The following is an 18,859-nucleotide window of genomic DNA, read 5'->3' on the forward strand; positions in this document are numbered from 1 at the left end:
CGTCATGGGGACACGTATCGTCAACATTTACGTTCCGTCAGGCTCCACCCGCAGACGCGACAGGGCAATCTCCTATTGAGAAGAAATCGCTCCTTTGTTTCTTGGACGCTGCGACCATTACTTGCTCGGGGGTGATTTTAATTGTGTCTTGCATCCTAAAGATCAAGTGCCCGACTACAACACCTGGCAAGAACTGCGTCTTGTCGTCCGAGATCTGTTGCTCCGCGACACTAGGGAAGTTCAGCACGGCGACGCGCCTGGACATACTTACCAGACGAGTCACGCCGCGAGCCGCCTTGATAGAATTTACGTCTGTCGGAAACTCACACCTGCAGTCCAAGGCCCAGAACTTTGGCCCCTGGCCTTTCCGGACCACTATGCCTACATCTGCAACATTCTCTTCCCCGTGCACCGTGGATGCTAAACACCTCCAATCGTCGTGATTCCGAATGTCTTCAACGTGTTACCGAACCATGGGCCACCTATGAACGTCGCTTACCTAAGTACTGCACGACCTTGACCTGGTGGCTGGAATGTGGCAAACCTGCCATTCGACGTACCTGGATTCAGTATGGAAAGGAAGTTGCTGCGTGGCGCAGGCACACTATCGACTATTTCTATGCCGTTCTCCGCGACGTGGATGCCCAACCGCCCACCCCCGACACCCAGAGGGAACACAGCCGGATTAAGGCGCTAATTGTAGCGTTGACCCACCGTAGACTGCAGGGGGCTATGGTGCGAACCCGATGTCAAGATTCCGCGGAACAAGACTACCAACAACCACGCTGAGGAGTCTGTGTTACCACACGTAACTCGCACCCTCAGCGGCGACGAAGCGGACTAGCTGATGGAGCTAATTACGCGTGACGAAGTCCACGATGCGATCAAGAAAGGTGCTCTGAATAAGTCACCTGATGCCGACGAATTGCCGATAGAATTTTATCGCGATTTCCTCACATTAATGGCGTCACGGTGGAGAACGATGTTTCATGAACTGCTGACGATGGGGAACCCCGTACCACCGTCCTTTGTCATGGGAATTATTATACCCATCCACGAACCGACACCAGATGTGGCGACAGCACATTACCGTCCCCTGACTCTGCTTAACGCAGACTATAAAATTTTTACGCGCCTACTGGCAATGCGATGCCGCAAGGTCCTGCCCAGCATTCTATCCCCGGAACAGATAACTCCCAGCGGCTCAGTTAATATACAAACGGCCACAGTAGAATATCGCGATTTAATTGCACTGGCAGCGGCGTGCAGACTCCGCGCCGCAGTGGTACCCATTGATTTTGACAGCGCATTCGACAAAGTGCGGCATCTTTTTCTGTTCTCAGTGATGAACCGCATGGGTTTTCCACCAGCCTTTATCGACGTCATCCGGCGCCTGTACAGCACCGCCGAATCACTGATTCAGGTTAATGGCCCTGTGGCGGGACCAGTGGCGATCCGGCGTTCCGTACGGCAAGGCTGCCCACTTTCGACCCTACTCTATGCCATAAGCCTGGGGCCACTCATCGGGAGTCTGATGAGCCACCGTTCGGGTCTCACTTTGCGACGGCATAGTTTTCGATGTCGTGCGTATGCGGACGACCTGCTCCTCTTGATCCGCTCACGGAGTGAGTCACACACGGTACTTGATTTGATATCAACGTACGGCACTGCAGCGGGCAGTAACATGAATGTGGATAAATCCGTGTCGATGCCCATTGGATACGGCCTCTCACATGACGACTTAACACCTCTCCTGTGTGTACAAAAACTACGATACCTTAGTATCATTTTCATCTCCACCGTGCGCCGCTCCGCTGCCATCAATTTTCGGAGTGCACTCCAAACAATCCGCACGACGGTGCGTCAAAATCTTCTCCGACGACTCGATTCTTTACAACGGGTCCAATACCTCAATCAACATGTGGCATCCAGAATGGTCCACATCACACAGGTCCTCCCACTGCCATCAACTATTGGACGGAGCCTCCAGGCGGCCTTCGAATACTTCCTTACGACCGGTACGCTCTTTAAGGTTCGCTATGACACGCTCACCCTTCCCTCGCAAGCGGGAGGCCTTGGCCTTGTCAATGTGCGACTCCGAGCGGCGTCCTTGTACATGTCCACCATGCACAAGCAGTGGCACGGGGGCCCCTCGCTTACGCGCAGCTTGCTGGAAATTCTTGTGCCCACTTCCATAACACCACCAGTACCAGTCGGACACATCAAGCACCATGTGACGCACATTTCTGACTTCATCGTCGACTTTAGTTATGCTCACACACACCTACCGACCACGCGTTCTCCTCGACCTAAAGATTTTTACAGCCCTCTGCTTCGTTCCATATCAAGCAACAATAGCCAACTGAAACATCCGTCCAAGCGGTGGCCCATGGTTTGGCGTCATATCCCCCAGCTTTTTCTTCCCTCCAACGTCCGAGCAACATGGTACCAAGTCGCAAATGAAAAATTCGCCACATATCAAAAATTCACGCCATCGGACTAACGGACTCTCCACTTTGTTTCATTTGTCACCTCATGGATGACGATGTCCATCAACTGACCTGTGCTGCCACCAGTGACGTCTGCAAACTTGCCCGACAGTTTGCTGCCTGTTACCTCCGCGTTCCGCCGGACTCGATTGACCCATGGACTTTTATCCATCTTGAGAATACTTATTTCCCCGCCACCAAGCATCATGCGATTGTATGTGTTAAGGGATGGACGATCACCTACATGTATAATGATGGCGACAAATCACGCCTTGATTTCTGGTAGTACTTACAAACCGACCACAGTGAAGTCGAACGCCGACCGCGCTACCGCGCCTTCTTCACCAATTACCTACATGCGATCCTTTTGTCACCCCCTCTCAGTTGGATGGTGCCACAAAACGACAGCACTCTCGCCCCCCCTGCTGACATCTGAATCTCCCCACGCTACTTTCTATATTGTAACCCACAGCGGAGTAGGCGCATGGACACGCGCCTGCTTTCTTTTATGCACTATACCAGAACACACTGGTTTTTCCCTCACTCCACTGTATATTGCTTCACACCTCTTAGCTTACATCAGTATTATTATTCTTTTTTTTCCTACTACTTGTTCATAAAAAAAATACAATTGCTCGCCTCGTACGCGTATAATGTCTTGTGTTATTTTCGCCGGAAGGATGGCATTTCTGTTGTATTTATTTTTTACCAATAAAGATCTTTGTTCATTTACCCTGTTCCTGGTAAAAAAAAATAACAATAATAAAATGAAATTAAAATAAATCAAAAAGCTACTTTGAGGGAGTGATTCAGGGACGCCTAATCATAGCTGAACACTCTTCTTACTATAAAAATAAGTGTTAAAAAAAGAGATGGATAGAGCGTCTGCCATGTAAGCAGGAGATCCCGGGTTCGAGTCCCCGTCGGGGCCCACATTTTCTGCTGTCCACATCGAGGTATATCAACAACAGCTGTGTGCAGCTGAGGTTTTCAGTTAGTCATCATTTAAACTGTTCATTTGTAATTGCTTGGGTCTTACTCCCAAACCATTTAAACTTTTCATATAGGCAACCCGAACACCTTTCGTCAACTATCTATGAATTGTCATTGTTCGTGAGCAAAGGAAATGAAAAAATCTTCCTAGACCACGCCCGACCCCCTAAGGTGTTCTCCATTCCCAACTTTACGGCGCCAATTGCGGCAGTTAACTGTACTTCATCGACTGTAGAACTAGCTTTTCACGCGGATTAATACATGAGAAATTATGTAAAATGGAGGTAAGAAAAAAAGGTTTGTCATGAATGAAACTTTATAAATTATACCAATACTTACCAGCAACAAGCAACAGAGCAGCCTTCACTGTACTCGACAAAAACTACTACTGCTCTCTGCGTTGTATTTTCATTTATATATGTTTATACACCCGATGGCATCATCGAATGTTATCGTTAAGTTCCCTTCTCACTTCCCGTTCCGTGAACTGTGATTGCAGGAAATAGCAGCAGATTGACTTTCTTTCTACTTGAAAGGATGTGTTATCGTTCGCGGTGTCTAATTATAATCAACATTACAACTACAGCATTCTATAAACCCGTTCACTATTCTGGGTCATTTAGTTTGCTTCTTATTTCCCATCATTTTTTTGCGTTGTGTGTCACTGTAGTGGTTCAAATGGCTCTGAGCACTATGCGACTTAACTTCTGAGGTCATCAGTCGCCTAGAATTCAGAACTAATTAAACCTAACTAATCTAAGGACATCACATACATCCATGCCCGAGGCAGGATTCGAATCTGCGACCGTAGTGCTCGCTTGGTTCCAGACTGTAGGGCCTAGAACCGCACGGCACTCCGGCCGGCATGTCACTCTAGTAGAGGCGAGGAAACAAAAGACAGGTGCCCAGGGAAATTAACTGCCACGGCTCAGCAACACAATAGAGTTGATATTTTCACACACGTCTTAGGGGTGGTACTTGCCAAATCCTCAATGAGAAGACAAATTTCTTCTTTTTAGAAATTACTGGTAATACTTTTTAACATTAGTACAACTCAATTTAGGCACAGGCGTGAAAGTAATAGTTTTTTCTCTGAATAAAGCCTATCTTTTAATGTACTACGGCTCGAATCCTAATGGAAGGAGGTGAACAGAAGTCAGTGATCGTTTATACCATTCACCGTCCAGTCTAAAGAGCTTTCCATTTTGAAGAGGAAACTCTTGTGCCTTGAGCATTTTATACCTGGGAACTTATGAGCCTACATACTACAGTCTAGTTACCAATCTTAGAATCACACGAGGGAGTGTACTCTAGAGACTACCTCAGCAGTTTCCACGATATTGTAAATTTTTTTATTTAAGTCCTGTATAACACATTAAATCTATTTGAAATATATGGTTAATTCTTTAGTTACAGACTATTATACCACGTTCTCCATATATAGTGCACTGGATAAAATTTGGGAGTGTTATATGATACGGGCACATAAAATTCCCCTCCTTAAAAGATCATACTCCGTGTAACGGTTAACAAACCGACACATTCTGTAGACACTAGCTGTCATTTGACAGACTAGACCCGCATTATTTGATAGAATCCAGTCTAGGTACACAATTCAACACCGAAATGGCAGATATCTGCTGAAACTCTGGAGAAAGAGCACGTCACGACTCTTAGGAAAGACATCCTATATAAAGTATGGACGGTTACCGAAAGCTTCTTCGGTCGTGCGCCGTAATAAGAAATAATATAACATTAGACACTGCTGTGATTTGGAAAATGGGAAAACCTTCAATCTGGGGGAGTAAATTTTGTAAGGAAATATTATAAAGATCAAATACCCAGCTGGTCAAAAGAGAAAGTGTATAAACTGTTTCGAATTACTACCGTGTCCTCTAACCTTCTGGTAGAGGAAAAGTCACAAATGGAACGACTTACAGAGAAAGAGCCGATGCTTCACATCTCACAACCAGCTCCGCTGAGGTAAACATACGTACTTAACATGAGAAATATTTAATTGTTTTGGTTTTTAGTGTAAATGGCATATTAGTTATATATGTAGTACACTATCACGTGGAAGTAAATTATGTAAGATTGTCCTTAGAAAAATGAAGTGAAATAATTTTTTAAAATGCCTTGAAACTTGCATTTTCCAAAAACAGACATAATGTCAGGTGGGATACCGCAGTCACTGATTATAAATTGTTACTTATAATTCGTCTTAATTGCAAAAATGTTTAATTACATGACCGGTTTCGGTTCCTCTAGAGCCATCATCAGATCTGCAAATTTCGGTTACAGGAGTAACTCGTCTATACACAGCAACCTTCACATGCTGCGTCCTGTTACCGAAAAAATAAGTGGACAGATATGTCAACAAAAGTGAGCTCTGCGAACACTCCTATAGAGGTCTTGTTATTTACTGTTGGTACAACAAATGTCAGACACTCCCTTTCCTACAGAGCACTCGTACATCTGTTCCTGCATCCCCAGCATAACATGAGCAGGAAGTCACGAATGTAGACTTCCTTTGACTACATTCCCATTAACAGTATAGTATCCATTTTGTTGATGAGCTTTTAATTGCTTCATCTTCGCCTTGTTCGTAAACAAAGTGATGGGCTTCTTTTGTACTTTTTACTAACAAGGGACATCTTTGGCAACGAAATTTCGGAACCGCACAAAACCATGTATAAAATAAGACCATATCATAGAAAAACCAGTGGTCTGTATAATTTCCATGCAAAACGTTGCATTCTACTGCAAATAGCATTTTAATAGAGAGAAATAAAGTAACATGATGTAAGTGAAAGGTAAATAGGGAACTGGAAGAATATTTACACGTAATTCAGTGACGTCAGTGTAACATGCACTGTCAGTCAACAGTGCAAAAATACTCTGCCTAAAGTAATCATACAGCTCAAAACACACTTATCCTACACACCTGATAGTGCTTATACTAATCCTCATTCTGCAAATGCGGAGGTGGTTAAAACATTGTGGACGAGAACAAAGTCAACATCTCACAAAATCCAAGTTTCTATATTCAAAATCACTTCCATTTATTATCAGTCCAACAAACAACGGCACTTTAATTACATTTTTAAATAATAATGTGGGTATATCAGTGTCATAACAGGCCTTTCACCAAGTATAGTGCAGAATATGCATGTACTCTGTTGCAGAAACTTGATTGTACATGACAGAGCGAAGTGTATAATGACAAACTTATGTGAATCTTCGCTTATGTTTGGAACGGTGTAGCCTTACATAATCAGCAATCCTTCTGATGTAGAGACTGTATTGCCGAAAGATGTAACCACCAAGAGATGTTAGTGTTTAGTGCATTTTAGTGGAATATCTTCAGCATAACATCTATGCTTGGAAAACTTGCACCTAGACGAATACAATGCGTATACCCTCACCATCAATTACGCAGCAACACTTTCTTTTCACTTGTTGCGTGTTCACCAAGTACTAAAGTTAGAAATCGTTTCATGTTGTTCTTCTGTCGTTGTTCTACTTTTGTTTGCCTCCGCTTCAATGTTACGTGGGCAGGTTGTTTCACGTTTTTTTTTTTTTAATATATAGGTCAATAGTGACTGTAGCCTTATGAAAACAGATGTACAATTTGTTTGCTAGTCAATCCGTCATTGATAAAGTGACATCAGTTGCGCAGCTGGGGTAGAGCTATGTACAAACTACAATACATTAGCTGTAGTTTTCTTTCCTCTGTGGGGCAGTGATGTTGGTGAAGACATTTCGTACTGGAATAGGCTCTGGTCATTGTTAGATACATTTTCTCTGCGCACACTCTGCTCTGTCGTAAACATGTTCACTTCTTCAACAAACTTTGTGCCACCTGAAGTGTACTATTATCGCCTTCTTTGTTCAAAATGGTTCAAATGGCTCTGAGCACTATGGGACTTAACACATATGGTCATCAGTCCCCTAGAACTTAGAACTGCTTAAACCTAACTAACCTAAGGACATCACGCAACACCCAGTCATCACGAGGCAGAGAAAATCCCTGACCCGTCGTCTTCTTTGTATTTCCGTGTGACGAATGTAGTAAAATGCTTAAATGAAATGCGATACTCAGCTTTAAGATTGTCGATAAAGTAATTCGAAGCTTTGAAATTATCCAAGTCAACCATTTTAGACGCTTCTAGTGCCCACATCTGCAGATGCCAACAGTGAACTGTAAATCAACACGACCTCCCACTATCTAATTGTGATACCACATGCTCTTTCAGAGCTTCTACTGTTTTCTTTCAAATGATGTCCTGCTGCGTTTCACTAGACACACAATTTACAGTAAATGAATAATTTGATTTACTTTTCATGCCCTTATAGTGTCTCATTAGTTTGCTACAAGAATTGAAGGCACGACTGCCACAGCCTTCATCAGTATTTTCTAGTAGGCTTTCATCAATATCTTCCAGTACACTGGATTTCGACGGTTTGCATGAAGATAGGTCGTACTCACTTTGACTGGACTGTTGCTGCTGTCCTGGCGATGAACGTCGTGTACTGATTGGACAATCACCTTCAGCTTCAGGTTCTTCCTGTTCTTCCAAATCAGTATCCCTATCTTCATATTTTAATGTTTAACATCTTTAAATCACACCGAGTAGATCTATACAGGTGTGGAATCGTTAAATTTTAGGTTTAACGCTGATATTTAATGGTGTGTGGAATAAAATAATGGTCAACGCCATGAATATATATATATATATATATATATATATATATATATATATATATATATATATATATACACTCCTGGAAATTGAAATAAGAACACCGTGAATTCATTGTCCCAGGAAGGGGAAACTTTATTGACACATTCCTGGGGTCAGATACATCACATGATCACACTGACAGAACCACAGGCACATAGACACAGGCAACAGAGCATGCACAATGTCGGCACTAGTACAGTGTATATCCACCTTTCGCAGCAATGCAGGCTGCTATTCTCCCATGGAGACGATCGTAGAGATGCTGGATGTAGTCCTGTGGAACGGCTTGCCATGCCATTTCCACCTGGCGCCTCTGTTGGACCAGCGTTCGTGCTGGACGTGCAGACCGCGTGAGACGACGCTTCATCCAGTCCCAAACATGCTCAATGGGGGACAGATCCGGAGATCTTGCTGGCCAGGGTAGTTGACTTAAACCTTCTAGAGCACGTTGGGTGGCACGGGATACATGCGGACGTGTATTGTCCTGTTGGAACAGTAAGTTCCCTTGCCGGTCTAGGAATGGTAGAACGATGGGTTCGATGACGGTTTGGATGTACCGTGCACTATTCAGTGTCCCCTCGACGATCACCAGTGGTGTACGGTCAGTGTAGGAGATCGCTCCCCACACCATGATGCCGGGTGTTGGCCCCGTGTGCCTCGGTCGTATGCAGTCCTGATTGTGGCGCTCACCTGCACGGCGCCAAACACGCATACGACCATCATTGGCACCAAGGCAGAAGCGACTCTCATCGCTGAAGACGACACGTCTCCATTCGTCCCTCCATTCACGCCTGTCGCGACACCACTGGAGGCGGGCTGCACGATGTTGGGGCGTGAGCGGAAGACGGCCTAACGTTGTGCGGGACCGTAGCCCAGCTTCATGGAGACGGTTGCGAATGGTCCTCGCCGATACCCCAGGAGCAACAGTGTCCCTAATTTGCTGGGAAGTGGCGGTGCGGTCCCCTACGGCACTGCGTAGGATCCTACGGTCTTGGCGTGCATCCGTGCGTTGCTGCGGTCCGGTCCCAGGTCGACGGGCACGTGCACCTTCCGCCGACTACTGGCGACAACATCGATGTACTGTGGAAACCTCACGCCCCACGTGTTGAGCAATTCGGCGGTACGTCCACCCGGCCTTCCGCATGCCCACTATACGCCCTCGCTCAAAGTCCGTCAACTGCACATACGGTTCACGTCCACGCTGTCGCGGCATGCTACCAGTGTTAAAGACTGCGATGGAGCTCCGTATGCCACGGCAAACTGGCTGACACTGACGGCGGCGGTGCACAAATGCTGCGCAGCTAGCGCCATTCGACGGCCAACACCGCGGTTCCTGGTGTGTCCGCTGTGCCGTGCGTGTGATCATTGCTTGTACAGCCCTCTCGCAGTGTCCGGAGCAAGTATGGTGGGTCTGACACACCGGTGTCAATGTGTTCTTTTTTCCATTTCCAGGAGTGTATATATATATATATATATATATATATATATATATATATATATATATATATATATATATTGCACTAATTCAAATGAAATTCATATCATCACGCTAGTCATGAAATGAAAGTCGATTTTAGTAATATATAAAGTATCTGTAAGAACAGCTTACCTGCATTAGATTCAATTACTAAGGTATTGTTCATTCTGGATACTGAAACAAACTGTGTTTACTTGCTGTCCCATGTCACAATCAAGTGGTACGGTAATGTGGCATGCCATAAGTGAAATAAATAAAAATTCCATATTGATTTTGAATTTAATTTCCTTTAGATGTGACACAAAATGGATAAAAGTGTATCCTCGACCGAGACAAGATCAAAGCAGGCACCCATCCCTGGCAACCAAGTTACTCGTGGCTAGCGAAATTTTGCAGCATTGTGCTCTGCCTTACGCCTCCACTCGTGGCTCTGAAGGATAGTCTCACAACGTAAAAGACGAGATTTATCGCAGTTTCCAAGTCAAATGACTTCCGTGGGCTCATAACCATAAGTTGATAACATTATTTCACACATTATGTGAAAATCACTCATATTATTTGATGCAAATCATACAGAATATCAAGTGATATTTGTAGGTTAGTTCTGTGTCATCCAGGAAGTAACCTGTTGGTCACACGATTGCCAACAATATCCTGCACTCTTGTCCAGAATCAGTTAGTCTCTACAGACCTGGAATAAAACTTTTAACTAAAAGAAATGGAAAACTCGTAAAATTTCACATTTTAGCACCGCTAATAGACATATAATTTGAAAAAAGCGTCATTAAATAACTGGCCTACTGACCTACACTTCATGTATTGTATGTGTTACAGCAGGTCCCTATCAAGTAAAAGTATCTGTAGCCTGTATATCAAATATGATACATCATGTCTCCATGATACTACAACACTCAGATACAAAACATCCTTATTTACTGAAGTTTATTGGAATTTTAGAGAATTTTGTGTTAGAAAAATCAATTAACAGAAACCAGAGCTTCTATACATCACTTATTTGTTCTTTCAATGCATTTTATTCAACTGACATGCACATTACGCTGTGTAAAAATGTCGAAAGGGAGTCATTTTAGAGACTAAATTTTGCAGCACAGTTTTCATTGCATATTCTTGTGTAATAATATTTGTGATACGTATATATGACGATTACGGAACATAAGACTGTTACTTCCACCTCCAAGCTGCCTCATATTGTGTGGAAATGTTTTAAGGAATACCTTTTTAAAGTGAAATACAGGAACGCATCACATATCTGGTCTGTTACGAACTTATGACTGGAGCAACCTTGCATGTTACATTCAGATCTACATTTTTTCTCCCAGCATAAATTTTTGGCAAATGGAACGCATGCTCGTAGGATAGCTTCTATTCGTATCTTTCTCTGTCTTCTGACATATTTGGTTCAATGGGTTCCTGTAGCACCTCCAGAATTTCTGAATGTATCAAACCTAATAACCAAGCACACTTACATTCGGCGTTCTCTAACTACCTGCAAAATGAATCAGGCAAGTGGAAATATTGTCTTAATATTTTTTGTACTTTCGCAGTTCTTCTGAAACATACATCACTCAAGCATGAGATGGAGCATTTAACTGAAGTATCGGAACGCACCTTGATAAAGTTAATGGGACCACCTCATACTTGAGCGTTGTATGTTTCACAGTAACAGCAGAATTGCTGAGACTAATAAGACAGGATTATCACTTGTTAGGTGTGATATGTAAGTAGTTAGAAAACGGCGATCCTAATCCTACAAATCTGACGTTACGATTTAAATGTTCTGTGTAGATAAAAGACACAGTTATATTACGTCACCACCAAGTTTTATTTCTGGCGACATCATAGATTTACTGTGTGTAATCAAACAATCTTTGTTAGTCACGTTTTCGATCAGTGGATATTTGTGTTAATTATCAATTGATTTTGTCTTGTATTGTGTGTGTTTGCGAATGCGGCAGTGTGTGCGAGTTGGTGAATTTTTGAGTCACTGCAGATTATATTTACAGCTTGAAGTGCATCTTCATCATCATCATTTATGACTGATTATGCCTTTCAGCGTTCCGCCTGAAGCATAGTCTCCCTTATTAAATTCCTCCATGATTCCCTACTCAGTGCTAACATTAGTGCCTCTTCTGATGTTAAGCCTATTACTTCAAAATCATTCTTAACCGAATCCAGGTACCTTGTCCTTGGTCTACCCCAACTCCTCCTACACTCTACTGGTGAACCCATGAGTCTCTTGGGTAACCTTGCTTCTCCCATGCGTGTAACATGACCCCACCATCTAAGTCTGTTCGCCCTGACTGCTACATCTATTGAGTTCATGCCCAGTTTTTCTTTGATTTCCTCATTGTGGACACCCTCCTGCGACTGTTCCCATCTACTAGCACCTGCAGTCATCCTAGCTACTTTCATATCCGTAACGTCAACCTTATTGATAAGGTAACGTGAATCCACCCAGCTTTCGCTCCCATACATCAAAGTTGGTCGAAAGATTGAACGGTGCACAGATAACTTATTCTTGGTACTGACTTCCTTCTTGCAGAAGAGAGTAGATCGTAGCTGAGCGCTAACTGCATTAGCTTTGCTACACCTCGCTTCCAATTCTTTCACTATTTTGCCATCCTGTGAGAATATGCATGTACTTGAAACTGTCCATGTGCTCTAACTTTGTTCCTCCTATTTGTCACTCAATCCGTTTATATATCGTTCCCACTGACATTACTTTCGTTTTGGAGATGCTAATCTTAATACCACAGTTCTTACATTTCTGTTCTAGCTCTGAAATATTACTTTGCAAACTTTCAATCGAATCTGCCATCACAGCTACGTCATCCACATATGCGAGACTACTAATTTTGTGTTAACATACCCTAATCTGACCCAGCCAATCTATTGTTTTCAGCATATGATCCATAAATAATATGAACAACAGTAGAGACAGGTTGCAGCCTTGTCTTACCCCTGAAACTACTCTGAACCATGAACTCAATTTACCGTCAACTCTAACTGGTGGCTGACTATCTATGTAAAGGCCTTTAATTGCTTGAAAAAGTTTGCCTCCTATTCCATAATCTCGTAGAACAGACAATAACTTCCTCCTAGAAACCTGGTCATTGAAGCGGAGGCAAACAAAAGTAGAACAACGACAGAAGAACAACATGAAACGATTTCTAACTTTAGTACTTGGCGAACACGCAGCAAGTGAAAAGAAAGTGTTGCTGCGTAATTGATGGTGAGGGTATACGCATTGTATTCGTCTAGGTGCAAGTTTTCCAAGCATAGATGTTATGCTGAAGATATTCCACTAAAATGCACTAAACACTAACATCTCTTGGTGGTTACATCTTTCGGCAATACAGTCTCTACATCAGAAGGATTGCTGATTATGTAAGGCTACACCGTTCCAAACATAAGCGAAGATTCACATAAGTTTGTCATTATACACTTCGCTCTGTCATGTACAATCAAGTTTCTGCAACAGAGTACATGCATATTCTGCACTATACTTGGTGAAAGGCCTGTTATGACACTGATATACCCACATTATTATTTAAAAATGTAATTAAAGTGCTTTTGTTTGTTGGACTGATAATATATGGAAGTGATTTTGAATATAGAAACTTGGATTTTGTGAGATGTTGACTTTGTTCTCGTCCACGATGTTTTAACCACCTCCGCATCTGCAGAATGAGGATTAGTATAAGCACTATCAGGTGTGTAGGATAAGTGTGTTTTGAGCTGTATGATTACTTTAGGCAGAGTATTTTTGCACTGTTGACTGACAGTGCATGTTACACTGACGTCACTGAATTACGTGTAAATATTCTTCCAGTTCCCTATTTACCTTTCACTTACATCATGTTACTTTATTTCTCTCTATTAAAATGCTATTTGCAGTAGAATGCAACGTTTTGCATGGAAATTATACAGACCACTGGTTTTTCTATGATATGGTCTTATTTTATACATGGTTTTGTGCGGTTCCGAAATTTCGTTGCCAAAGATGTCCCTTGTTAGTAAAAAGTACAAAAGAAGCCCATCACTTTGTTTACGAACAATGCGAAGATGAAGCAATTAAAAGCTCATCAACAAAATGGATACTATACTGTTAATGGGAATGTAGTCAAAGGAAGTCTACATTCGTGACTTCCTGCTCATGTTATGCTGGGGATGCAGGAACAGATGTACGAGTGCTCTGTAGGAAAGGGAGTGTCTGACATTTGTTGTACCAACAGTAAATAACAAGACCTCTATAGGAGTGTTCGCAGAGCTCACTTTTGTTGACATATCTGTCCACTTATTTTTTCGGTAACAGGACGCAGCATGTGAAGGTTGCTGTGTATAGACGAGTTACTCCTGTAACCGAAATTTGCAGATCTGATGATGGCTCTAGAGGAACCGAAACCGGTCATGTAATTAAACATTTTTGCAATTAAGACGAATTATAAGTAACAATTTATAATCAGTGACTGCGGTATCCCACCTGACATTATGTCTGTTTTTGGAAAATGCAAGTTTCAAGGCATTTAAAAAAATTATTACACTTCATTTTTCTAAGGACAATCTTACATAATTTACTTCCACGTGAAAGTGTACTACATATATAACTAATATGCCATTTACACTAAAAACCAAAACAATTAAATATTTCTCATGTTAAGTACGTATGTTTACCTCAGCGGAGCTGGTTGTGAGATGTGAAGCATCGGCTCTTTCTCTGTAAGTCGTTCCATTTGTGACTTTTCCTCTACCAGAAGGTTAGAGGACACGGTAGTAATTCGAAACAGTTTATACACTTTCTCTTTTGACCAGCTGGGTATTTGATCTTTGCTCAAGGCAAAAGAGTTTCCTCATCAAAATGGAAAGCTCCTTAGACTGGACGGTGAATGGTATAAACGATCACTGACTTCTGTTCACCTCCTTCCATTAGGATTCGAGCCGTAGTACATTAAAAGATAGGCTTTATTCAGAGAAAAAACTATTACTTTCACGCCTGTGCCTAAATTGAGTTGTACTAGTGTTAAAAAGTTTTACCAGTAATTTCTAAAAAGTAGAAATTTGTCTTCTCATTGAGGATTTGGCAAGTACCACCCCTAAGACGTGTGTGAAAATATCAACTCTATTGTGTTGCTGAGCCGTGGCAGTTAATTTCTCTGGGCACCTGTCTTTTGTTTCCTCGCCTCTACTAGAGTGACATGCCGGCCGGAGTGCCGTGCGGTTCTAGGCCCTACAGTCTGGAACCAAGCGAGCACTACGGTCGCAGATTCGAACCCTGCCTCGGGCATGGATGTATGTGATGTCCTTAGATTAGTTAGGTTTAATTAGTTCTGAGTTCTAGGCGACTGATGACCTCAGAAGTTAAGTCGCATAGTGCTCAGAGCCATTTGAACCACTACAGTGACACACAACGCAAAAAAAGGAAGGGAAATAAGAAGCAAACTAAATGACCCAGAATAGTGAACAGGTTTATAGAATGCTGTAGTTGTAATGTTGATTATAATTAGACACCGCGAACGATAACACATCCTTTCAAGTAGAAAGAAAGTCAATCTGCTGCTATTTCCTGCAATCACAGTTCACGGAACGGGAAGTGAGAAAGGAACTTAACGATAACATTCGATGATGCCATCGGGTGTATAAACATATATAAATGAAAATACAATGCAGAGAGCAGTAGTAGTTTTTGTCGAGTACAGTGAAGGCTGCTCTGTTGCTTGTTGCTGGTAAGTATTGGTATAATTTATAAAGTTTCATTCACGACAAACATTTTTTTCTTACCTCCATTTTACATAATTTCTCATGTATTAATCCGCGTGAAAAGCTAGTTCTACAGTCGATGAAGTACAGTTAACTGCCGCAATTGGCGCCGTAAAGTTGGGAATGGAGAACACCTTAGGGGGTCGGGCGTGGTCTAGGAAGATTTTTTCATTTCCTTTGCTCACGAACAATGACAATTCATAGATAGTTGACGAAAGGTGTTCGGGTTGCCTATATGAAAAGTTTAAATGGTTTGGGAGTAAGACCCAAGCAATTACAAATGAACAGTTTAAATGATGACTAACTGAAAACCTCAGCTGCACACAGCTGTTGTTGATATACCTCGATGTGGACAGCAGAAAATGTGGGCCCCGACGGGGACTCGAACCCGGGATCTCCTGCTTACATGGCAGACGCTCTATCCATCTCTTTTTTTAACACTTATTTTTATAGTAAGAAGAGTGTTCAGCTATGATTAGGCGTCCCTGAATCACTCCCTCAAAGTAGCTTTTTGATTTATTTTAATTTCATTTTATTATTGTTATTTTTTTTACCAGGAACAGGGTAAATGAACAAAGATCTTTATTGGTAAAAAATAAATACAACAGAAATGCCATCCTTCCGGCGAAAATAACACAAGACATTATACGCGTACGAGGCGAGCAAATGTATTTTTTTTATGAACAAGGTGTAGGAAAAAGAATAATAATAATACTGATGTAAGCTAAGAGGTGTGAAGCAATATACAGTGGAGTGAGGGAAAAACCAGTGTGTTCTGGTATAGTGCATAAAAGAAAGCAGGCGCGTGTCCATGCGCCTACTCCGCTGTGGGTTACAATATAGAAAGTAGCGTGGGGAGATTCAGATGTCAGCAGGGGGGGCGAGAGTGCTGTCGGTGTGTGGCACCATCCAACTGAGAGGGGGTGACAAAAGGATCGCATGTAGGTAATTGGTGAAGAAGGCGCGGTAGCGCGGTCGGCGTTCGACTTCCCTGTGGTCGGTTTGTAAGTACTGCCAGAAATCAAGGCGTGATTTGTCGCCATCATTATACATGTAGGTGATCGTCCATCCCTTAACACATACAATCGCATGATGTTTGGTGGCGGGGAAATAAGTATTCTCAAGATGGATAAAAGTCCATGGGTCAATCGAGTCAGGCGGAACGCGGAGGTAACAGGCAGCAAACTGTCGGGCAAGTTAGCAGACGTCACTGGTGGCAGCACAAGTCAGTTGATGGACATCGTTATCCATGAGGTGACAAATGAAACAAAGTAAAGAGTCCGTTAGTCCGATGGCATGAAGACGTTGATATGTGGCGAATTTTTCATTTGCGACTTGGTACCATGTTGCCCGGACGTTGGAGGGAAGAAAAAGCTGGGGGATATGACGCCAAACCGTGGGCCACCGCTTGGACGGATGTTTCAGTTCGCTATTGTTGCTTGATATGGAACGAAGCAGAGGGCTGTAAAAATCTTTAGGTCGAGGAGAACGCGTGGTCGGTAGGTGTGTGTGAGCATAACTAAAGTCGACGCTGAAATCAGAAATGTGCGTCACATGGTGCTTGATGTGTCCGACTGGTACTGGTGGTGTTATGGAAGTGGGCACAAGAATTTCCAGCAAGCTGCGCGTAAGCGAGGGGCCCCCGTGCCACTGCTTGTGCATGGTGGACATGTACAAGGACGCCGCTCGGAGTCGCACATTGACAAGGCCAAGGCCTCCCGCTTGCGAGGGAAGGGTGAGCGTGTCATAGCGAACCTTAAAGAGCGTACCGGTCGTAAGGAAGTATTCGAAGGCCGCCTGGAGGCTCCGTCCAATAGTTGATGGCAGTGGGAGGACCTGTGTGATGTGGACCATTCTGGATGCCACATGTTGATTGAGGTATTGGACCCGTTGTAAAGAATCGAGTCGTCGGAGAAGATTTTGACGCACCGTCGTGCGGATTGTTTGGAGCGCACGCCGAAAATTGATGGCAGCGGAGCGGCGCACGGTGGAGGTGAAAATGATACTAAGGTATCGTAGTTTTTGTACACACGGGAGAGGTGTTAAGTCGTCGTGTGAGAGGCCGTGTCCAATGGGCATCTACACGGATTTATCCACATTCATGTTACTGCCCGCTGCAGTGCCGTACGTTGATATCAAATCAAGTACCGTGTGTGACTCACTCCGTGAGCGGATCAAGAGGAGCAGGTCGCCCGCATACGCACGACATCGAAAACCATGCCGTCGCAAAGTGAGACCAGAAAGGTGGCTCATCAGACTCCCGATGAGTGGCCCCAGGCTTATGGCATAGAGTAGGGTCGAAAGTGGGCAGCCTTGCCGTACGGAACGCCGGATCGCCACTGGTCCCGCCACAGGGCCATTAACCTGAATCAGTGATTCGGCGGTGCTGTACAGGCGCCGGATGACGGCGATAAAGGCTGGTGGAAAACCCATGCGGTTCATCACTGAGAACAGAAAAAGATGCCGCACTTTGTCGAATGCGCTGTCGAAATCAATGGCAACCACTGCGGCGCGGAGTCTGCACGCCGCTGCCAGTGCAATTAAATCGCGATATTCTACTGTGGCCGTTTGTATATTAACTGAGCCCGCTGTTCCGGGGATAGAATGCTGGGCAGGACCTTGCGGCATCGCATTGCCAGTAGGCGCGTAAAAATTTTATAGTCTGCGTTAAGCAGAGTCAGGGGACGGTAATGTGCTGTCGCCACATCTGGTGTCGGTTCGTGGATGGGTATAATAATTCCCATGACAAAGGACGGTGGTACGGGGTTCCCCATCGTCAGCAGTTCATGAAACATCGTTCTCCACCGTGACGCCATTAGTGTGAGGAAATCGCGATAAAATTCTATCGGCAATTCGTCGACATCAGGTGACTTATTCAGAGCACCTTTCTTGATCGCATCGTGGACTTCGTCACGCGTAATTAGCTCCATCAGCTAGTCCGCTTCGTCGCTGCTGAGGGTGCGAGTTACGTGTGGTAACACAGACTCCTCAGCGTGGTTGTTGGTAGTCTTGTTCCGCGAAATCTTGACATCGGGTTCGCACCATAGCCCCCTGCAATCTACGGCGGGTCAACGCTACAATTAGCGCCTTAATCCGGCTGTGTTCCCTCTGGGTGTCGGGGGTGGGCGGTTGGGCGTCCACGTCGCGGAGAACGGCATAGAAATAGTCGACAGTGTGCCTGCGCCACGCAGCAACTTCCTTTCCATACTGAATCCAGGTACGTCGAATGGCAGGTTTGGCACATTCCAGCCACCAGGTCAAGGTCGTGCAGTACTTAGGTAAGCGACGTTCATAGGTGGCCCATGGTTCGGTAACACGTTGAAGACATTCGGAATCACGACGATTGGAGGTGTTTAGCATCCACGGTGCACGGGGAA

Source organism: Schistocerca piceifrons, chromosome 2 (genome assembly GCF_021461385.2).
Source record: "Schistocerca piceifrons isolate TAMUIC-IGC-003096 chromosome 2, iqSchPice1.1, whole genome shotgun sequence".
NCBI lineage: Eukaryota > Metazoa > Arthropoda > Insecta > Orthoptera > Acrididae > Schistocerca > Schistocerca piceifrons.